The sequence below is a fragment of the Macrosteles quadrilineatus genome, unplaced genomic scaffold, assembly GCF_028750875.1.
Source record: "Macrosteles quadrilineatus isolate MER2022 unplaced genomic scaffold, UCM_ALF_1.0 Scaffold_13__1_contigs__length_4303367, whole genome shotgun sequence".
In the NCBI taxonomy this organism is placed as follows: domain Eukaryota; kingdom Metazoa; phylum Arthropoda; class Insecta; order Hemiptera; family Cicadellidae; genus Macrosteles; species Macrosteles quadrilineatus.
Window position 1 is genome coordinate 2,679,505 of NW_026542606.1, and position 25,421 is coordinate 2,704,925.

Consider the following 25,421-nt stretch of genomic DNA (forward strand, 5'->3'; position numbering starts at 1 on the left):
TTTGCCATATAGATGATTTCTCATTATAGTCAATGAACCTCTTAATGTTTCATGAATAATAATTTTCAAAAAGGATCTGTCCAAATCATATTGTTTCCAAAAGTTCACAAAAAATTTTGATAATGTTACTCTAGAACCAATAAACAATCCAATCACCTCAATTTTTGAAATTTTAAAATTTTGCTTGAAATATTCAAAGGTAGAATCATAATTTTTTTTCTTTTCTTCATTTACTTTGTTAGCTTGATTTATGTTTGTTTCAAATCGAATTGTAGGATCGAGAATTATGCCTTTGTTAGTATCTCTCTCAATCAATAAAATATCTACACTTCTGGTGCTTCCGTTAGAAGAAAGACAGTGTACTTCTTCTTGCACTTCCCATGTATTATACCTTTTTCGGAAGGTATTTGCTATGATACTTCTTATTTTGTGGTGCCTTGTGTTTCTTAGAAGTTCACCAAACGGACAGAAGCCAAGGGCATGTGCAAGGGTTTCAATCTCACCACAGGCATGCCTGCAGCGGTTATTGCCCTGACTTCTGCCGTGGAGAACACACACTGGCACCACATTTGCAATCATTTTTATACTGTCTTCCCACTCAGATTCTGACAAGCCTTCTTTATTAATAATACTTTTATTTCCCGGAGTATAGTCCTTGAAAAGTTCAACACCTTTACCCTTCTGTTTTAAGCTTTTCCAATTTTCAAACTCTTGTTCTCTTTAGTCATTTCTTAATTTTTGGGTATTTATTGTTTGATTACGATCAATTTCTTCTAGGTGTAATTTTTTTAAACAAATTGTTTCTATCCGTTTAAATTTGTCTTCATTTATTGTATAACAATTTTAACCCGTCTGAGTATTTGTATAGAATTAAGTTGCTGAATATATGCTTCCCATTGAGCCTTGATTAATCCAAGTCCTTTATATTTTTTTGGGCTATATAACATAAAATCTGGAGTGTCAGTTGGTAAGCTTAATATTTCTTTAACACTACTTTTAACCAGTTTGTCTAAGTCAGTTAAAAATGCTACTGGTAATTTATGGAGTGGAGCATTTTGAAATGGATATATTAACGTTGGCCATATACATTGATTAATTATATTAAACTTTTGGCTTGACAAAAGTAATGTAGTCGATGTTAGTCTTTCTAATTGGGATTTGAATTGTTTAATTATTCTCTCCTTATTAAAAACGATCCCTTGGGAAAAGTTAACACCTAAATACTTTATGTTTTCACTATCTGAAATACTTTTTATGAACAAGTTTTCATCTAACCAGATATTACTTTCAACTAGAAGCCCTTTTTCAATCACGATAGACTGACATTGGTTGGGGTTTATTTCTAGTCCGATCGAATTAAGTAAATTAATGGCCATTGAAGTAAGGGTTGCAACACTTTGTTTGTCTTTACCAATAATAACTAAATCATCAGCAAATCCCATTATGGTTAGTCTATCTAAATCCGGCAGAAGTTCGTATCCGTACGCCATTTGAACTTCTTTTTCACTTAGTTCATTTAAAATGAAATCTGTGCACAAATTATACAGCATAGGGGATAAAGGTGCTCCTTGTAGTAACCCTCGTTTGAAGGGAATCGCTTTTGTTTTACTTCCACCAGTTTCAATAATAGTTTGGTTGTCTAACTGAAGATTTGCTATCAAAGTTTTTAACTTCCTAGGAATGTTATGTGATTCTAGCGTTTTAACTAGGTGTTCGTGCCCAACACAATCATAAGCTTTGTTAATATCTAGAAAAACCAATGAAACTTCTTTTTCCTCTGTCTTAGCTTTTGTTAAAATTGAGTTCACTATTTCTACATTGATTGTTGTTCCTGGTGTACTAGTAAAACCTCTTTGGTTTGGGTTAAAACGTATATGACCTCTCAGTCTTTTGTCTAGAACTCTTTCAACACTTCTTCGTAAGACAGAGCAAGTTTTTAGCATCTTTAACGTCACCTCCTTTGTAAATTAAAACTGTTCTTGCAAGTTTAAAACAATCAGGGACCCAACCTTTTAGCATCATGATTGTACATATCTTTGCCAAAATAACCGACACTTTCTTACATTTTATGACTCTCATTAACACTTTGTCTACACCAGGAGAAGTGTCAACAGTAATTGATTTCATAGCATTCATCATTTCTTCAGCAGTGACAATTATTTCTTCAAAGTCTTCTTCTTCATTAAAAGTAGTGGAATGTGTGTTTTCGTAGTGATCTCTAACTGATGTATTTTGCTTAGCAAAACGATTGTCGAACTCCTTGTACAAATCATTTGTAGATATCTTACAAGATACATCGCCAGATCCCATAACCATCCTGCAAGCTTTTCGCCTTTGATTATAATACAGATATTGTGCTTTTTCGTACAAATATTTTTCTTTTCTTTTAGACTTTTCTCTTTTTGAAGCTCGCATTGGATTGCTTGAGGTTTTATAGGTTTTACCATTATTCAAACTTAGGTTTGATTTTCTTAAGTTGTAATACTTCATTTCAGGGTGTTTAGGTCCAGGCAAATAGTTTACAGCTGAAGCTAAAAATGTTGTAAACTCGTTCATTTTTTTATTCAACTGTTCAATGTTATCTAGATCTGTTACTTTATCGAATTTTTCTTCCCAATCACACAACATTTTTTGAAAGTTAGTGTCTTTTGATTGGGTTTCAACTTTGTGGGTAACCTTTTCTTGCAAGTCATCAACGTATTTTTCAATTATTTTATCTCTATGTACTGTTGCATGGGCTCTGCTTATGTGAACAACTAGACTTTTTACCGATTTTCCACAATGGGGGCATGTTATACTTTTCTTTTTACTTGGAGCAATGACAGTATTTTGTGCAAAGTTTTCAATGCTTTTCATGCCATTTATATTATTTGTATTGTTAAGGTTATCAGTCAATTGGTTATTAGGTTTGAGTGATGTGTGAAAATCTGACTCTGAGTCACTATCATTATCATTGTAATATTTCAAACAAGGTCTGGTGTACTTAGGATCACGCGAAGGAGGTATCACTACAGCAAATTCGTTTGTAGATGAAGGGCCAGGTTCTTGACTGTAACTGTAAGTGACTTTTTGTATAGACCCATTTTGCAAAGATACATTTGATTTGTCAGTTGATGCTTGGTCCTTATGTGAGGCTTTAATGTGTGAGTCTAATCTAGTAAATGATTTAAGACAGAAAGGACATTGTTCTTTTGTAATATTTTCTCCTGTAGGACCTGGATTTTGGTGTATATCACCACATAAAAGCATAAGAAGCACAATTGTGTTGACTAAGTGTATTGCTTCAAATGATTCGTTCTTAAGCAGCAATGTCCAGTACTTTTTATTTGTTTTGTACTTAAGTTTACTTAGCTGAATTTTAGTTTTTGATTTTGTGTGTGTATAGATAAAAGAAAGATAGTTAAACGTTACTCTATCCATTTCAAAGATATGATGATCCATTGCTTGCTTTTTCAGAAATTTTCCTCTTGTTTGACAAACCAGGGTCATTTTTAGCAATAAAAACATTAATAATATTGGAATGATACTTTTTTGTTTCATTTTATTAAGGAACGCGGCAGCGGCGGGGGACCCCGCCAAGTCCCCCAGCGGTACACAGCTGCTGCAGTGTATATATACATGACGTGACAAAGTGGCTTTTTCACTCGTCTATAGCTCTGAAGAAACAAAAGCTATTAAAATAATTGTCCATCTATTGGATAGGGGCACTCATTCTCAACAAAATTAAAAAAAATTTTAAAAAACGGTTGTGTTTGAGCCAAGAAAAACTAGTTTGAAAATTCACAAATTTTCCGTGTTCTCCTTCTTCTCCTTGAATGTTAACGGACCTACAGCCCAAACCACTGGCTCAATTTTAATGTTCATTATGTTGTTTGAAAGCCCTTAACGTGTAGATGTGCCTTTTGAGGGTCTCAAGTCGGTGAGTTGACCCATAAACCCTTGGCAAGCCCTCAAAGTACGATTTTGGCCCATTTAAATAACATGGGATTAAAATCAAAACAAAAGAAGGACCAGCTGCGATTAAATCTCAATTAATTTCAATGTTAGAGAAATTCATAGGAACAGCTGAAAAATTATTTGAAAACTTTAATAAAGTATTTTTTTCAGGTATACCGAATGATTTGAACTACTTACTATATAAAATTACTTAAAGCAGTGATATTCCCCGATACTTTCCATTGAAAAATGCAGTGTACCGATGGTACACTGGTACAGCAGCTCGTCATTTTTAACAGTTTAATACTACTTATCAAAACATATGAAACCTAGGAACTTGAAACTTTTTTTTTAAGTAGTACTAGGACTTAGGTTTGTTTTATGTTTTGATACACTAAAACAAATAAAACAATTGGGAAATTCACTCTACGTATGTTAAACAAGCAATTAAAAAGTGATATGTAAATTTAGGATAAATGAGTTTTTCAATATTTGATTGTCTTATGCTATTTCTAACAATCCTAATCTGTTTGATTACATTTTTACTTCTCTAATAAGGGCTCAATTTACACTAGTCTTTAGATATACGGGTTTAATTATCAGAACACTTATGTAACACCAACACATTTTATGTTGTTCAAGATGACCATTGATGAAATTTGAAACTGATATTTTAACTGTTAACTTTCTACAAAAATAAATAAAATCTAACAAAAAACCACAAAGTGGTAACACTTTCCCCCCCAAGTCAGCAATCCAAAAAAGATAATAAATCATTACTTTTTCCGCCAAGAAAAACAATGTAATGTATGTAAGTTTGGCAACTTGGCGGCAGACTTTTGCTCGATCACTTTTAAAAAATACCATAAAAATAGTTTCATTGAGCAAGTATCTCTCCCATTAGTACATTGCTAGGTGAGAGCTTATTTTACAAAAATTGACCTTATTTGTGCCACATTTCATAAAATCATAATAGTGATGGTTTTATATTTACTGATTACCTCGAAATTATTATACTTAGTTGGACTCATTAATTAGAGAAATTGATTTGTGAAATTATCCACGAACGTAACTTCAATGAAAAAAACCAAGCAAAAGTCTGCCGCCAAGTTGCCAAACTTACATACATTACATTGTTTTTCTTGGCGGAAAAGTAATGATTTATTATCTTTTTCGGATTGCTGACTTGGGGGGGAAAGTGTTACCACTTTGTGGTTTTTGTTAGATATTTGATTTCAAATTACTATTAATTTTGTATCCTCTTGATTATAACCCTTTTCATAAGAACCATATGTTTTGGTATTAAAACCAAACAAAACAAAGGAAACAAAATACTATTCACAAAAAAGTTTGGTTGATGTACCTTGAACAATCTTCAAACTTTGAAATCTATTAATTTACTGAGAGTTGCAAACTTACTATGGGTAAATTGAGTTCCTCATCTATGTCTTCAGTTCATATATTACAAAAATAAACTATTTAAACACTTTTATCGTGAATAACTTGTAAAATTTTAAGAGCATAAATGTTTAACAAATTACTGTTAACTGAACCAACAGCTGTTACTGTTGTATATGTGTCTGTTAGCGCAAAACTCAAGCAAACAAATCCGATTTTGATTAAATTTGCTACAAACCTATAAACTAGTGATGGGTTGGTACCACTTTTTGAAAGTCGGTAGCGGTACCTGTTCCGAGCCAGAATCGATTTTCGGTTCCGGTACTATCGGTACCTTATTTAAATTTTTTAGGATAGGCTACTTATTTTTTTTATTTTTTAAACAAAATAACCATACAGTATTTCAATTTTACAGTATTTTGCATTAGTATTGGGTTGGTACAAAACTTCAGAAATTAAGGAAATAAAAATTATTTATGCAAAAAAAACACACTTAAATAGCCAAACACATTCAAATCAAAATAATATATAATGTAGCAGAAGTGTTAAAAATATTTGATGAATTGGTGATGTGTCGATTCGATACCAAAATTTATAGATTCTCGACCGATACCTTAAAAAACCATAAAATAATACTAATAACATTTTTTTAATAGTTTTACCAAGTTATCTGAATGGATTTGTTATACTTCAACAGCCCCTGTCTTCATGTTTTTCTATTACATATTTTTGAGATAGGCTATTTGGGTGTTTTTCAATTAAAAATATGTATGCAGCAATGAAACATTCTAACAAGCCAATTTCCAAGTGTAAACCCTTCTTGTCATATCAAATAACTACCATATTTAAGGTAAAAGGCCTAAGAGGTGTGCCAGCCTGATATTTTTTCAGTCAGGCCAAACTCAAAGTTATAACCGTCGTATTCTGAGATCACTGCAAAATCCGAAATATCTTTCTCTATTACTGCAACATCCACACTGTTTGCCATGGTCGCGGCAAGATCATGAACATCTTCCGCAGCCGTGTAGACATCATAATAATTGTTCTACGGATGGTGGCAAGATCAAAAAAATCTCCCGCGGCTGTGTAGACATCCTCATCATCTTCCACGAACGGCAAAATCATGAACATCTCCCGCGGCCGTGTAGAAAACATCATGAACTCCCACAATCGCAGAAACATCTTCATAGTCGTCTGAGATCGCAGCAAAATCATGAACATCTCTTGCGGCCATGTAGATGTCATCGTCGCCATCCCCGATTGCGGCAAAATAACCTTCCGTGGCCGTGTAAATATCATCATTGACCCCCGTAGTCACGGAAACGTCATCGTGTAGATGTCATCATCGTCTCCCACGATCAAGGCAAAATCATGGATATCTCCAAATAATTTCAATAAAGTAAACTTTTGTATTAGTCAAGCTCACATATTTTAAGTCGGCGTGGCTCTACGATGATTTTTGATACAAAATTTAAAGAGGATGTCCACATTGCAGATGACTATCTATAACTAAAGGTGATTATAATCTTATAGTGGTATTAATGAGTATCTTTAAAAAGATTATAATGTATTTACATATTTCTAACTTGGAAAAGTAACATTTTACTTTTAAACTAGCTTCTTTTCCCTATCATAATATAAAAATAAATAAATTTCCTATTCATATTGATGTGTCTTTTCTAACATACTGTATGTTTAAAAAAATACCATATGTTATGTTTAATAAGTTAACTTTGTTTTTGTTTACAATCATTGTTATTTAGGATTCATTTCAGAATACACCTATTTTATTTTACACATCTTTTATTTAATATGTAACAGTTTGGCGACGCGGAAAACCAGTTTTAATTTTTTTTACCTTCTATTTATTACAATTTATTTTTTAATATGAGTGACCTAAGTAACACTGAAAGTTTAACTGATTTAAAGAAGATTAGAGTAGTAGTGAAGGGTCAGTTGTCTAAGGCTGAAAGATGGCTAGCAAACCTACAAAACATGTCAAAAGAAGTAATCAAAACCAGGATAACAACAATTGAAGAGTATTGGGAAAGATTTAATTCTGTACAACAATTAATAGAAGAAAAACTGAAGAAGTTGAAATTGAGAAAGAAATAGATTACAGAGTAGAAATGGAGGACAAATATTACAAGGTAATGGATGAGTTACAAAAATGTATGGGACAGCTTGCAGAACTACAAGTGAACAATATTGTGCCTAGTACATCAAATTTGTCTTCTCCACAACGTCGATCCACTACTTCCTCAATGATTTTCACACCATATCAGGAAAATGAATCATTCAAGAACTTCATTCGTCGATTTGAGATATTTCTATATCTACATAGCTAAGAATTGGAACCAAAGGATCAAGTGTATACAATGCTACATGCCTTAACGCCACATTTACATCAGAAGCTGTATGATTTGTGCGCTCCTGAAAGTCCTTTGGATAAAACATATGCTGAATTAGTAAGTCTTTTGGCTGACTATGTTGACCCTAAACCTAGTACTTGGGCCTTACAACACAAATTTATGACAAGAACACAAGAATCTGAAGAAACCGTAAAAATATATTCCGTTGAGCTTCAAAAGTTATCTTCAGACTGTGACTTCAACTGTAATAATTGTGGGAAATCAATTGCAAACACATTACTACGCATGCAGTTTATAAGAGGTATTAGCAATTCAGACATAAGAACAAAATTACAAGAAAGATCTGCTTCATCGTTTCAAGATGCAGTGAAACTTGCCTCCATCATGGAATTGGCAAAGAACGAAAGCCATATAGTAGGAGAAAACATTCATTCAATTGAGAAAATCAACAAGATAGCAGGTAGGCCTACAGAAACAAAACCACCCCATTTCTCTACTACTTGGAACAAAAAGTTAAAGTCTTCATTTGAACTCCTCAAAGGTAAATGCTATCGTTGTGGATCACCTAGACACAGGGCACATCAGTGTAAATTTATCGGAGAAATATGTAAGAAATGCAACAAACAAGGGCATATTGCTAGCGTATGTTTAGGCACAAAACAAACAGAAATTTATTGTACCGAAACTGACAATACTATAGACTATTATAAGGAAGAGAAACAAGAGGTTTTTATGATACACAACCAGAGTGCCGGTAATGACAAGTTTATGGTCGAGATACTTATTGAAGGTAAACCTGTGCGGATGGAGTTAGATACTGGAGCAGCAATAAGTATTCACAAAGATCCTACTACCAAGGAAATAATAAGTCCCGAATCTTATTTTAGTAGAGTAACCATACTCTACCTTCAAAAGTCTCAACATAAATAAAAAGATTTTCCACACAAACATAGAACTAAGGACATACTCAAGCGAAATAATCAAACCCCGGGGTGTCGTCTTTGCACTTACAATGATCAGGTGTTTGTTGGTAAACTCTACATAGTGAACCAAAATTTCGATGCAATTTTCGGAAGAGAATGGATTAGAGAGATCAAACTGGATTGGGCAGAACTTAAAACAGTTAGTAGCAATACTACATCTACTGCACTCGAAGATCTTTTGGATGAATTCAAAGAATTATTTGAACCAGGAGTAGGACTCATACTTCACAAAAAAGCACACTTACAGCTTGAAGGGGCAAGACCTATTTTTGTGAAAGCTCGTCCAGTCCCATATGCACTAACTGAAAAAGTAGAACTCGAGTTGAATCGTCTGGAAGAAGCTGGAATAATTTCCAAAACGGACAAGTCCGATTGGGGTACTCCAATTGTACCTGTAGTGAAGCCTAATGGTAACATACGAATATGTGCTGATTACAAGGTTACAGTAAATAAACAAATCAAAGAAGAACATCATCCAATACCTCGGATCGAAGACATTTTTGCTCAAATGAATGGAGGACAGTTGTTCTGTACTATCAAATTATCAAATTAATCAGCCTTGACACCTTTAATATGCTATTATAGATAATAATCTACTTACGTATCACGTATGCCAGTAGGTGTCAATTATTAATACTTGAATTATGCTGTACATGTTTCAAGCCTAAATTGTTCTGTACTTTGGATTTAAGTAACGCTTATCTCCACTTGGAAATGGATGCTGAGAGTGCAGAAATTCAAACTTTGAGCACTCATAAAGGACAATACACAGTTAACAGACTGATGTTTGGTGTAAAAGTTGCTCCAGGGGTTTGGCAAAAGGTGATGGATGGAATCCTTCAAGACCTTCAAGGTGTTCAGTGCTTCTTCGACGATATAATAATTCAAGGAAGGTCATCAAAAGAACTACTAGAAAGACTAAAGCAAGTGTTTGAGCGTTTAAGGAGTCAAAATTTGAAGTTGAACCGTGACAAGTGCAAATTTTTTCAAAAGAAAATTGAATACCTAGGACTTATTATTGACGCCACTGGAATCCACAAAAGTAAGGATAAAATCACTGCAATTACAAATGCATGAAGGCCTCAAAACATACAAGAACTCCGATCTTTTCTAGGGCTTGTTAATTACTACAACCGGTTTGTAAAGAATTTGTCCACTGTTTTAAATCCTTTACATAGACTTCTAAAAAAAGGGCAGTCATTCATATGGGACAGTAAGTGTGAAGAAGGTTTCCAAAACATCTAGAAAAGAATAACAAGTGACACAGTTCTTTGTCACTTTAACCCAGACCTGCCATTGATCCTTGCAACTGACGCTTCACCTGTGGGACTTGGAGCAGTGATATCACATCGTTTCCCAGATGGAAGTGAAAAGCCTATAGCTTTTGCTTCAAGATCATTGACCAATGCTGAAAAACATTACAGCCAAATCGATAAAGAAGCCACAGGTATATAGTGGGGGTTGAAGAAATTTTTTTCTTATTGCTATGGACGTCATTTTACACTCATCACGGACCATAAACCATTAGTGTCAATCTTCAATCCCGACAAGAGCCTACCATCAATGTCAGCTACGCGACTATTCAACTACTCCCATTTTTTATCAGGATTTAACTACACAATTGAATTCAAGAGAACTGGTGACCATGGCAATGCAGACCATATCATGTTCAACAGACAAGTAAGAACATACCTCAGTGTTATGATACCTTCTAGAATCGAGGACTCAAAAGACAAACCTATAGGTATAACACGCATATTTAAGGTCGGGGACCGTGTTCAAGTGAGAAACTACTACAAGGGTCAGAGAAAATGGAGTTTCGGAAAAGTTACATCCAGAGATGGAAATCTACATTACAACGTTGAACTGGAGAACGGAGTAACATGCAGACGATATGTAGATCAAATGCTGCGGTTAAGACTTTAAAGGGGGAAAATTGATGTGTCTTCTTTGTCTTTTCTAACATACTGTATGTTTAAAAAAATACCATATGTTATGTTTAATAAGTTAACTTTGTTTTTGTTTACAATCATTGTTATTTAGGATTCATTTCAGAATACACCTATTTTATTTTACCTAACCCGCCATGTTAAACTTCCCTATCCCAAGCGTGATGTATACAACTTCCTTACTTCTCGAGTGATGTAAAGTTGAAAAAAAACTCACTCGGTGATGTAATGAAACCCATTTAAATAACATTGAGTGGATAACTTAAAAAATATACCTCTATGGAGCCAATGACGTTCAACGCTAGAAATCAGCTGTGTGTTTGAATTTTATTGTTATGCTTTGAAGAATTTTCCTAACCTAGCTTTTGTTTGTAAATGAACGTTACTGTTAGAAGATGAGTGAAATTGATAATGAAGTATATTGCTCGTAACCTCCTGAATATTGTCGGGTCAGGTAAAATCTTGTACGTTACACGTTACGCAAGAGCGTGTTTACATCACTTCGGTGAATTATGCAACTCGCCTTCGCTCGTTGCACAACATTCACCTGCGTGATGTAAAAACGCTCTTACTACACTTGTAATGTAAATAGCTATTACACATCTTTTATTTAATATGTAACACATATAGAACATTTGTGTGTGTTATTTTCATTATGCAATCATTCTGAAGTAAACATAAAATACTTCCTTTGATATATAAACAAAACAGTTCAGTATGTTTTTTTATATATTTATGTTATCCAGCGATAATTTATTGATTTTCAAAATACTTTCTCAATATCTTTTATTTTATTCATATTTTTGCAGTTAGAGCCAAAAATACTCTTATAAAATACAAATACAACTCTTATAATACTCTTATAAAATACAAAAATACGCACTTCCATTGACTTGAAATACGTGAGCTTGACAAATAAATACAAAATTTTACTTTATTGAAATTATTTCATTACTTTTAGAGCATTTAAAGTCGGTTGGATTTTTTTGCAAAAATAAATTATTTTATGATTTTTAGTGACTGTTTAATTTGTTATGTATTAATTACTTGAAGTTTTTTGATAAGCAAAACTGTTTGAAACAATCAAAAGTGCCACAGAACAATCATTATTTTAAAACTGCTTGAGTCACCTGTTCAGGTTACATAATCAATGGGTATTAAAAATTTACATTTTTGGATTTTCAAAAAAAAACAATGAGTTGTCCATTACATTAGGCCTAATGAAAAACTAAATGTCTTTCCTAGAGACATTGAAATACCAGACATCATCGTTTCCTGCAATTGGTGTACTTCTACATTATAAAACGAAATACAGTAAGGTCCCAAGCCTTTTTGGAACCTAAAATTCAAACCCCACAATAATTCAACTAATAAATAATAAATATATAATAAATATAAGAAAGTTATTCCTCAGCCACCAGCACTAAAAATCTCTTAAAAGTAGAAAATTTTTTGTTATCACGTACAGTATAATACCTTTGAAAAATATGTATATGATTGGTTCAGCTAAAAGTGGTGTAAGGGGTAGGTGGTTTTGTTTGCTCAAGATGTAGTCAAAATTGCAAATCAGCTTCGCATTTCCGAAGCAGGCATAATATTATTGACAGTGAAGAATATTAATAAACATTCCACATCTTCAAATGCATGTTTAGTAATTAAAATATATAACACTTTTAAGACGATTGACGATTACGCAATCTCACACCTCTTATTGCGTTTAAGGAATAATTACATCTAATTTATATTTGGACCTATTTTATGAATGCTTTGGTTTTCACAATACACCTTAAATTGTCAATATCATACAGCTATTCACTATGTTTTTATAAGTCAGAACATTCATTACTCAAAACAGAATCATACACAAATCAGGTAAAATGTTGAAATACCTTTTTTATGGTAACCAAAACAAAATACATTTTTTCAATATAATTTATTTAGGCTCCATGGCAAGAAATAGTTTATTAATCAATATGAAGCAACTGTTTGTTATGAAAAGAAATGTTTAGAAACCAAATTTATATGGTTTTATTCAACTTAATAGTCAGCTACATTTTACATGAGAGAATTGCACAGAACTGTAAACATTACATACATAAACAAAACAGTCTTAAATAAAACAGCTGAATAAATATTTGACAGTACAAAAGGAATCATATTACATAACACTGTTGCATGAAGAAACTGTCTGTAGCTTCATTTAAATGGTTTTAACTAACAGCTGTAGGGATGTTATTATTATTTATTGCCTTCTCTTCAAAAATATAAACAAAATAAATGTTGAATATTTGAGGTTTTCAGCATTTTTCACCAAACAAATATTTTTCTTAAACATAATGCTATATATGGTACCAAATAGAAACTCTCCTGGTTATTTTGGTGGTGGAACCACGCTTATCGGTAAAAGAATCACTCACAGAGAAATTGGTGAACATACATAGAAAAAAAAAACATCGCCACAGACAAATTGAGAACCTCCTCCTTTTGTTGGTAGTGGGGAAGTCGGTTAAAAAAGGCGTCCCTGATTAAAATATAGGAAATTGTCTTTGTCAAATATGAAAAGGCAAATAACGGTGTGTTGAGATAACCTTAGTTCTTGGTCAAAACCACTAAATTAGCATCTCGACCCAGTTAGTTATTATTTCTAAGTTTATGCTCCTTTTGTAAAGGCTTGACAAAATTAGTGTAAATTAAAGTCATCCCATTCACCAAACTTAACCCTAGATTTCTTTCTGATCAACATTAAAAAACTACTATTAGCCTAGTGTAAGTTTATGTGGTAATCCACCTAAAAGTGCTATTGACTTGACATATTTTATCAAAAAACAGTCTAATCAACGCCTGATTACTAACTATTTTGCGACTTGTTACGGTTCCTAGTGACCGATTGGTTACGGGACCTAGTTATCGAAACCAATTACGAAATCACTTTTCATCAGCATCTTCGACATGCATATTTTTGGTTAGTTTTGGTTAGAAACGTAATGAAACGGAAACTACCTCTAGGTTTTACTGTTATATATGGATACTCCCTTTACTACCGTGCATGCTATGCTATATTATTTTAACCTTTTTCGCTTGGAGCAACAGGCAGTACCTGAATCTCCTCCAAACAACTTTGTTTTTCCGCCCATTGGAACTTGTCATAGTACTTAACTAACAAAAATACGTGTACGGACCTATTTCATCTTTATTCCCAAATTGCTCTCTAAGAGTGGCTGTTGAGGTTATTCCACTTCATACAAAATATCGATTTAATACTTCAATAAATCTCAAATAATAAAGCAGAAAATTTCCATTTAATCTTCAAATTAGAAGATTGAATTAATTAATTAGAAGAAAATACTTCATTATTTTTTTCAGCTATTCTAAATTCAATTCATTTGATATGAGCCATCTCCTATGATTGTACTACTTATCATACGCTTAACTAATTTACTAATACACAAGTTTGCAAATTTCAGAAAAACAATTAATAAATTGATTTCAACTTTTGTGCCGTGCGCGTCACTTTTATACATACATACTCAGCGCGCGAGCAATAACTTATTGGCCGAAGCGTATCAGCTGTCAACGGCAATAGAGGTAAAAACGACGAGGATACGTAAAATCTCTCTCGTTCGCCTTTTCCCCTCTTCTCGGACTTGACGTCGCCGACCCAGAAACCTCGCTGAAAACTCAAAACTAAACATAAGTATTAGTATCTAAGTATTGCATAAATTATCAGGGAATCCCAATTCAATCATGAGATAGTTTAAGTTCAGTTAGGGGTTGCCGGGGAGAAATCAGGGGGCTTTAGGATGTAGGTTTTCTAACTTAAAATGTCGGTCTTCTCCTTAAGGAAGCCGACATCAGCTTGTCGAAACAAAATCTAAATTCACATGGTTCTAATTGTTCAATAATTAAACTTATGTCCTGTCAATTCGATTAATTCATTGCTAGATTGCCTTACTTCTATCAGTTTCCATTTTACAGTGTTAGTGCATTAATTATTAATTATTAATGTTGTAAATGCAATTCTTTCATAGTCAGGTAGTGGGTTAGTTATAAGGTTTACTTGTCATAAATTACTAAGGTCACAGCTCATCAAAAGCTGGCTTAAGGTGTTAACGGCAATGGGCACGATCAACCTCAGGGTAAAATCCTTTAAAATACAGTTAACAGTCCTTAATTTCTCAACCTCATAGATATTGTTAATAAGTTTATATATTTCCTTGTCACAATCCTCATGCATCCATACCTCTCTTCCATTATCTTAGTCCACAGTCATCCTGAACCAATTTCAAGTAGTATCACCCAGTCACCAGATTCTTTACAGTAAATGTTACACTTTCTAAGATGTAACTAAAAAGTCTTGATTATTATAGGTAGGGGAGGGTGGGCCACAATGGAACAAAAATTACAAAACAATTTTTGGTTTTTTACCTGTTTGGTTAACAGCTTCAGAAGATAAATGTACTTATAGAACAACCTTTCCTGCATACATTACATATATTTTTAAATTTATAATGAAATGGAAACTAGTTTTTATGGATTGTTCAAAAGGACGTTCTTGACTAAGGAGTCGTCCTCTTTTCTCTTTCCTTAGTAAATGGCCGGCCCATCTCATTCCACAAATATTACACATGTAAATACCCCCGCCGCAGCCAACCTGCAGACTAAGCGAATTTCAACCTGTCTGATTACATTTTTACTAAAACATTTCTATAAATAAGACATATTTATTCCCAATTTAAATAACATTAGATTTAACAAGTGCTTAGGTTTGCTGCTACGGGGAAGGTAAAAAGTGTTTTTGGCCATATGTCAATAGTATAGGATGAAATAAATAAATTTGCCAAATTTTATCAGTATATCCCTAAACAAGTAAACTACAACAGTTTTCATTTTCTCCATAAGAATAACATGGGAATTTTAAATTACACTTTTTTAAAATTTTCTCCGTGACCGTTAGGCATACAACAGCGCTTCAATATACTAAATTATTTCTTTTTTTAAGCTCTACAAAATGGTTGAGAAAGAAATTGCAAAATTTTTTGTTTTTAGGGTAAAAAATGGGAAAAACCCATTTTTACCCCATTAAACCGATAAACCCCTGTTCCCATGGTCCGATTATGCTGGTTCGCGATCTCGTTCGAATAAATGTAGGTTTACACGTTTGTACCAAATTTCATCAAAATCGGATAATTTTTGCTCGAGTTATCGCGCTAACGGACACATATATAAATATATACATATATATATGAATTTGAACGGATGGTGTTTTTGGTCTCTGGGGACCTCAAAACAAAAAAGTAAATCGGTCCCGGGTCTAGGTCTTACCATGAGACCTACGGTAATAGTTTATTCCCTGTATGGGAAATTCGCTAAAACTAATATTTTCAAATGCTTCTACTCGTAATTAGTTCACAGTGTGCAAGTCAAAATTCACTTTCTTCCTCTTAACATATTGATGTCTAAAAAACAGCCAGTCAAGACTTTGCCTATTGATAAATTTCCAAAAAAGGATATTTTGATGGAAAAACACCATAGTTGGGTTTCAAACTAATAAATTAATACCATATAATAGGTAATTTTTTTTTTTTTGCACAATGAAACACATGCTGTTGGGTCACAGCGGAACAGTTCCATTGTGGCCCAGCATCAACTGTTTCATTGTGGCCTATGTCTGTTTGATAAGAAAAACTAACCCTTATTCCACTTCAGAACTTTGTACAAATATGCTAACTAGTCTAAAAGTTTTAGAAAGAGTTGTTCTTTATACTGGTATGGGACACTTATCTCTAATAACTTCAAATAAAAGTTAAAGTTGTGAAGAAACAATCTGTAAAAGTTACTTCAAGATGTCAAAAACAAAATATGAATAATATTTCTTCCTTACATTGAGACAGCCATTTGCACCAATGAACTATGGGTGAACAAACAATTTTGGAGTTCACTCACAGAGTGCAGCAGTTGGCAGACTAGCCAAATACAAAAAAATATAGTTGTTCCACTGTGGCCCACGTTCCATTGTGACCCACCCTCCCCTAACGTTATCCCTGATTATATAGTATACATTACATTGCAGATTTGACTGACAAATGAGTTATCCAAATGTAATATTGCCTAGCTTAATGATAAATCTGGCTGTATTGAAGTAAACAAAAATCAGCAGTAAATGGCTTCTAATGCTATTCTTATGAAGAACATTTTACGTTATATCTAATTTTGTGTTAACATTTTGGGAATTTCACTATTTTTCCCGCCGCCACGGTATTCGAGACCTTTAATTTCAGCCCTCTCCCGTCATTCTACAACATCCCAGTCGCCCAAAATTTTCACCCAAGGTTGTTGGTTTACGTAATTAATATTAGGGTTAATGAGTGTTTGCTTCTATATGAAAGGTAATGAAGTATTGTTTTGGCTAAAACCTCATAAGTTTATACATACAATTGACCAAACATTTACACAACTATACATAAGTGCACATCTGTGTATATTCAATATACATACATAAATTATATCAAGATTTGAACTGCAGTATTACTATTTTTCCTCTCTGGTGCCAACTAAACAAAACAATTCGGTACCAGGTCTAGATGTAATTTTGCCACACTGGTGTGAAAGAAGGCTTACAGTTGCAGTATATAGTCCAAACATACCTCTGACATTCATTTGTTAAGATATTAAATTTTAGCACAAGGTTATCCAATTCCCAGGTTAGCTTGTTTAGTGTTCTAAAAGTGGCGTCACTTATTTAGTGGTAACCCTAAGTTAAAAACTGTAAAAATTATGAATGAATTGCTATTAGCTAGTTTTGATACAGAAAACATTGAGTGCCTTGAATGGTAGTGGTTGCATTAATTAACCTTTGACCTATTTGTGAGTGGACAACTCATCCTATGTGTTGCTTGAAGTAAAATCAAATTAAATTTCCAATAATTTTAATGTTGACAACATAACTAATGAACACGTTATAATAACGTGTTCATTAGTTACATTGTCAACATTAAATTTAGAGGAAATTTAATTATTTCTGTTTGTTTTTTAAACAAATTGAGTAGTTCTAGGTGCGAGTTTTAGGTAAATTTGTATTTTTAAGCTCAAAATGATTTAAACATAACAATTAATTACTTACCATAAGAGAAGGGTCTTTGAACTTTTTTTTAAATTTGGTTTTTGCAAAAAGTTTTTTTGTTTTTAGATTTTTAAAGTAGACTATCAAGTCAGTTAGTTTTTTCCTCTTTCGTTAAATCAATTATTAATTTTTATAGAACCCTTCAAATATGTTTTTACAATGCTTCATTTCTGAGTAACCTTTTTATTTTATGGCCTCATGTCATTAAACTTTATGTGTTCTTTGGTAGAGAAGAAACCACCTTCTAACAATGCAAATGTATATTACACTATAAATTTATATTTGTTATTCTAAAGCATTGTTAAATTGTTTTATTCAACCTTAAATTATTGTAGAAAATAATTATTGGTATACACCAATACCACACTATGCTACGCTCACACTATTCTGGTAATATTTGTATAAAATCACTAAAAGGAGAGATGTACCTATGCAAGTTACTTACCTAAACGAAATAACATTTTTTTATCATTCACTAGAGTACTGTACTACTAAATAACAGTGGTGTTGTTCTGTAATCCAGCTACTAGGAGGTCACGAATTGTGGATATTTATAGGCATGCACTGTGGATGCGATACTTCCTGGTGTGGATTAACGTCCGTACGAGTGAGTACTACAACTATCTCCATTCATACTTGACTTAAAATACCTACTTTGTATGGCCACCATTTCATTGAAAAGTATTAAAGTAAAGTATCTTGTTTCTGCAAGCATATTCTGTGTATTTCAAATGTTACCTGAAAGTATTTTATTTTAAGATTTTCATTATTGTTATGGGTTGTTATTAATCAAATTGTTCATAACTGTAAATTTATTACTAAGGTTATATTTGTACAGATTACCTTCATGCATAAAGTTCTTTAGGTTATTCACATACTAATTAACTAACTCAGGAAATAAAAATATTCAATTTTATACTGTACTAGCTGTACCCGCGGGCTTTGCCCCGTTTATAAGTGAGCTCGTTCGCATGGCTCAATCACGTCCTGGTTGAAGTTCGTTCGCTACGCTCACTCACTTTTAGGTTGGAGCTCGTTCGCTGCGCTTTTATACTGTATTAGCCACCATACCCCCTTCTATGTTCTATGTATGTTCACCAATTTCTCTGTGATTCTTTTACCGATCAGCGTGGTTCCACCACCAAAATAACCAGGAGAGTTCCTATTTGGTACCATATATAGCATTATGTTTAAGAAAAATATTTGTTTGGTGAAAAATGCTGAAAACCTCAAATATTCAACATTTATTTTGTTATTTTCTTTATATTTTTGCAGAGAAGGCAATAAATAATAATAACATTCCTACAGCTGTTAGTTAAAACCATGAAACTACAGACAGTTTCTTCATGAAACAGTTGCTTCATATTGATTAATAAACTATTTCTTGCCATGGAGCCTAAATAAATTACATTGAAAAATGCATTTTGTTTTGGTTACTATAAAAAAGGTATTTCAACGTTTGACCTGATTTGTGTATCTGTTTTTGAGTATTGAATGTTCCGACTTATAAAAACATAGTGAATAGCAGTATGATATTGACAATTTAAGGTGTATTGTGAAAACCAAAGCATTCGTAAAAGAGGTCCAAATATGAATTAGATGCAATTATTTCTTAAACGACATAAGAGGTGAAAAGTTGCATAATCGTCAATCGTCTTAAAAGTGTTAAATATTTTAATTACTTAACAGGAATGTTTATTAATATTCTTCACTGTCAATAATATTATGCCTGCTTCGGAAATGGGAAGCTGATTTGCAATTTCGACTACATCTTGAGCAAACAAAACCACCTACCCTTTATACCACTTTTAGCTAACCAATCATATATGTATTTTTCAAAGGTAATATACTGTACGTGATAACAACCAATTTTCTACTTTTAAGAGATTTTTTAATGCTGGTGGCTGATGAATAACTTTCTTATTGTTCCAAAAGGCTTAGGATCTTACTGTATTTCGTTTTATAATGTAGAAAAGTACACCAATTGCAGGAAACGATGATGTCTGGCATTTCAATGTCTCTAGGAAAGACATTTAGTTTTTCATTAGGCCTAATGTAATGGACAACTCATTGTTTTTTTTTTTTTTTTGGAAAATCCAAAAATGTTAATTTTTAATACCCATTGATTTTGTAACCTGAACAGGTGACTCAAGCAGTTTAAAAATAACGATTGTTCTGTGGCACTTTTGATTGTTTCAAACAGTTTTGCTTATCAAAAAACTTCAAGTAATTAATACATAACAAATTAAAAAGTCACTAAAAATCATGAAATAATTTATTTTTGTAAAAAAAATACAACCGACTTCAAATGCTCTAAAAAGAATGAAATAATTTCAATAAAGTAAACTTTTGTATTAGTCAAGCTCACGTATTTCAAGTCGGCGCGGCTCTAACTGCAAAAATATGAATAAAATAAAAGATATTGAGAGAGTATTTTGAAAATCAATAAATTATCGCTGGATAACATAAATATATAAAAAAACATACTGAACTGTTTTGTTTATATATCAAAGGAAGTATTTTCTTGTACTTTATGTTTACTTCAGAATGATTGCATAATGAAAATAACACACACAAATGTACTATATGAATAGGAAAATTATTTATTTTGATATTATGATATTGAAAAGAAGCTAGTTTAAAATTAAAACGTTACTTTTCCAAGTTAGAAATATGTAAATACATTATAATCTTTTTAAAGATACTCGTTAATACCACTATAAGATTATAATCACCTTTAGTTATAGATAGTCATCTGCAATGTGGACATCCTCTTTAAATTTTGTATCAAAAATCATAGAGCCGCGCCGACTTAAAATACGTGAGCTTGACTAATACAAAAGTTTACTTTATTGAAATTATTTCATTCTTTTTAGAGCATTTGAAGTCGGTTGTATTTTTTACAAAAATAAATTATGTAACCTTTTAATGCTATTGATCATCACAGAAACAAATTATTTGGTTGAAACAGCTGTTAAGATTCCTTAATTCCATTTAAATATGAGTACTCATAAGGTTAACATGGGACCATAAATATATTATATGACCATAAATATATTATAAGAACGAGAACGGGGACGGAAGTGGATGCTAGGCAGTTTCCTAATCTTTTAGCAAATTTCCCATACAGTAGACTCCCTCTTATCCGGACTCCTCGGGACCGAGGCCAGTCCGGATAACGGTTTTCCGGTTTTTGTACACTATGAGAAAACTTTAGAATTAGTCCAAACTCACCTGACTTCTAACTCAAATATGTTACCAGAGGCAATCAGTGAATTTTTAGCCCTTTAAAAGAAGTACTACAGCAGAATTATTTTAAGTTTGAGGGAAAATACTACTCGCAATCCGAGGGCCTAGCAATGGGCTCCCCTCTATCTTGTATACTTGCCGACATTTACTTGAATTATATTGAAAATGAATTCATACTATCAGATCGCAACAAACAGAGATCAAAAGTATTGCAGTACCACCAATACGTAGATGACACTATTCTTTTGTTTAATGGTAATGTCCGACAATTTGAATTATTACACAAATATTTGAACAGCATTTCCCCAAATTTGAAATTCACCATGGAAATAGAGGAATCTAACAAAATAAATTTTCTAGACTTATGATAGAAAAATCTGATAATAAATTAGAGTTCAGCATTTATCGTAAGCCAACCACATCAAACCAAACTATCCAAAACACATCTTACCATCCTCCATCACAGAAGTACGCCGCGTATAATAGCATGTTATATAGACTGTTAAATGTTCCCATGTCAGACGAAAATTATAATAAAGAACTAAATATTATCAAGCACATAGCATCATCAAATGGTTACGACAAAAATATGATTGACAGATTATTAAGTAAGAAAACAAATAATAATGATAAAAAATCTGGAGATGTTCAACAACAAAAGAAGAAGTATGTGTGTGTAGAATACTCACACTCAATTCAGTATACACTTACAAAAGAGTTGAAGAAACATGGTATTGAATTAGCGTTTAAGACAAACAACAAGACAATTAACAAATTAAATGTGTCGGATAGTATAATTGACAAAAGTGAGAAGTCAGGTGTGTACAAAATTAAATGTGCAAGTTGCCCAAGCTTTTACATAGGAAAAAATTCGGAACTAGATACAGAGAACATCATCCATGCCCAAGAACCGACAAACAAAAATCCTCCTTTGCACAACACCTGGTTGACGAAAATCATGACATGTATGATCTGAACAATGGCCTAGAGATACTCCACTCAAGCAAGAAAGGAAATAAACTGGATACACTGGAAGAATATGAAATTTACAGAGCTTTTAAAGAAAATAGTTTAGATGGTACAATTTTAAATGAGAAACTGCAATATAAATCACACTTCATATTCAACAGCATTTTAAACCAGGACAGTAATAGACCAAAGGAAGGAGTACAAAGGTCAGCTGATAACACCGCCACACCAACAACGATGCAGGATTAACCTCCAGTCGGCATCTAGCTCTGATCATGTCAACCGGTAACGTGTGTGCGACAGGCCTGTTAGTTTTATTTTCGTGTATTTGTATTCGTAAAATGTGTTCGTGTTCGTGTTATATGTTTCTACTGTGACGACGCTGCTTCAGCCGAAGACGTCTGATGATGGCATGTTAATGCCGAAACGGCCGTAACGGAAGTTACAACTGATTGAGCTGTAGACAAAAGGTAAAAACAATTTTTTAGTCGAAAACTGTGTTTTTCACACTTTTTGTTTATGTGCAACTTTTGGCTGCCTTTTTTGAGTATACCTATTTACAAGAAGTGCATGGTATAAATTTGTAGGAAATTTTATTCTCTTTCAGAATATCAACTTCCACTTTGGTCGATTACCTCACCATTAAAAAGTTATTTGCAAAAAAGCTAAGCAACCCCCAAAATTATAGTAATAAGAAAATACTGAGTTAGGGGCATTTTTGTTAAACTTTGTACAACTAAATCTAGACTTCTACTTGACCCATTTTGTTAATTAATGGGTCATCGGAAACCCTAATTTATGTAGATTTGCAAATAATTATGAAAGTGTGATTTTATTAAATATTTGTGGTAAAAAAGTAAAAATAACAAAAACACTAAAAACTGCTTTTTCAAGTTTCTGTTTTCAAGTTTCTATTTGTAACCAGCTTTTGTCTGCCTTTATTTAGTATTTTCAAGAAATGCATAGTAGTTATTTGTAGTAAATTGTATTCTCTTTCAGAATATCACATCCACTTTGGTCGATTTCTCCTCCATTTAAAAGTTATTTGTAATAAGCTAAGTGATCTCCAAATTTATAGTAGTGAGAAAATACTAAATTAGATATATTTTTGTTAAACTTTGTACACCTAAATCTAGACTTCTACCAGACCGAGTTTGTTACTTAATGGGTCGTTGGAAAGCATAATTCGTGTAGATTTGCAAAAAATTATGAAAAATTGATTTTATTACATGTTTGAGGTGAAAAATAACAATAATACATTTAAAACGCCTTTTTCCCCCAAGTTTATATTTAATGTTTGTAGCCAACTTTAGGCTGCCTTTATTGAATCTTCAAGAAATACATAATAGTAGTTTGTAGGAAATTTATTCTCTATCAGAATATCACCTTCCACTTTGGGCGATTTCCTCACCATTTCAAAGTTATTTGCCAAAACGTTAAGCAACCTCCCTATTTATAGTGGTGAGAAAATACTGAATTTAATATGTTGTTGTTAAACTTTTTACAATTAAATCTACAGTCCTACTGAACCGATTTTAATAATTAATGAGCTGTTGGCCCGTCCTACGTACGGGAATCGAGCGGTCCATTAAAACTTTATATATTTATATCAATATGTCTATTCGTAATTCAAGCTTAGTTTAAGCAGTTCAATATATATGTAAATAAAAAGCTGCCAAGATGAATTAAAACGTTGTTACTTTCCTAACCTTTCCTCAAAAAGTCGAGTAGTAAAATCATTTTCATAAGCTTTCTTTTGAAGACTCGCGATCTTCGATTCGTATACAGCAATGGTTATAGAATCTTGCTTAGTTCCTATAATCAACGACAAAATCACAGAGTAAATAAACTAACCTCATAGTTCTATAGAATATTTTTATATTCAGCCAGCTGTTAGTTTTAACAAATTATATTGCACTAAAACAAACTAAAGATTTTTAAGACTGCTCAAAAAATTTTTTCTATTATCTTTCTTCAACACAAAAATCAAGAAAATCCGTCAAGTGGTTGATTCAGAATCGTGAAATAAAAGGACCCTGTCACGTTTAAATACCTATTATAGATATCCACCATAAGAAAATCAAGGGGACTCAAAAACGTCTGCATTCTAATCAGCTGTTACATATTTATTTGCAATGTTTACATTTATTCCGAAAAGTCAATGTTGTTAAAAAAGTTTTAAAATGAAATGTACTAATTTAATTTTTTTTTGTTCCGTTTTTATAATGAGTAAAGTAACTAGTCAGTGTAGGGGAAGACCTGCAAGACGTGGAAGAGTATCCAGGAATTCAACTGACACAAGAAATGCTAAAAGAGAACGTCATGTAAGACCTAACTATGAAAGAAATCCACAGCTGGTTTAAAACCTGCCTTCAGAAGAATGCTGGAAAAGTGTGTATGGAGTGTTGTTTCTCTCAATCTAGGTCCTCTTAACAGCACTTGCATGCATTGTGGCACATTTCACTTCGCAGAGGAGGTCTTCATAACCACAACATTTCACAACCATCGATGTATAAGCCACAAGTAAATGACGAACTAAAAGAACTGTTTTTACATGATTCTAACTTCATAAAAAACATAAGGCAATACAAATGGCTTTTGCGTCGCTTTCCGCTATACAAAAGGAGATTCTGGGAATGGGCCTTACTGTTTTAAAATTCAGGGACAAATGCTTAGATATATTTCTGGCTTACTACCGCGAAATGGGGAGTTGCCTTCATATGGAAAATTTTATTTCATTGACACATCAGAAGCAACTAATATACGATTCCATATGAAGGGAAACCAAGATATAAAACAAGAAAAACTGTTAATTTTAAGTAACATAAAATTGATAATTCAAAAAAACATTTTTCAAGTATTTGTCTTTTTATACATAGCCTAGTTTTTTTTTTATTGTAGTCTAAATTAGGGGCTATGGCCCCTACAGGCCACTAGTAAAATATAAATAGAATGATAACATAGAGTTTTGCATTTATTTTCAGTTCTATTCTAACAACACAATTAAGCAATTCAATATACACCAGATTTCCAAAATAAGTAATTGCAAATAGAGTACAGTAATTTCTTAATCTGCAATAATACATTAATGTCCTTCAAGTTCTAAATTGAAATTTGTCACAGATAGGTTCCATCGTAGTGCTAAGCAATAACATATTACTGCTTGAGAGTTTGTGCTTGAAACTGAATCAGTATTACTAAGTAGGTTGTTACAGCACCTGCAATCTATAAAAAAATACAATATAGTATAGCATTTAGACAGAACAAATGTGCAAAATACAAAAAGATCAGATCTTCTGAAAACAGCACCTAATTTAAGCCTTGTTCACACGGGAAGAGTTTACAAGCTACTCGCCAGCGTGTAAGAAGCCGGCGAGGTGGCAAGTGCGCTAGTATTCGTTCACACAGAGCTTGTCCACTCGCTCAGTAGCTGGCTTAAACCAAA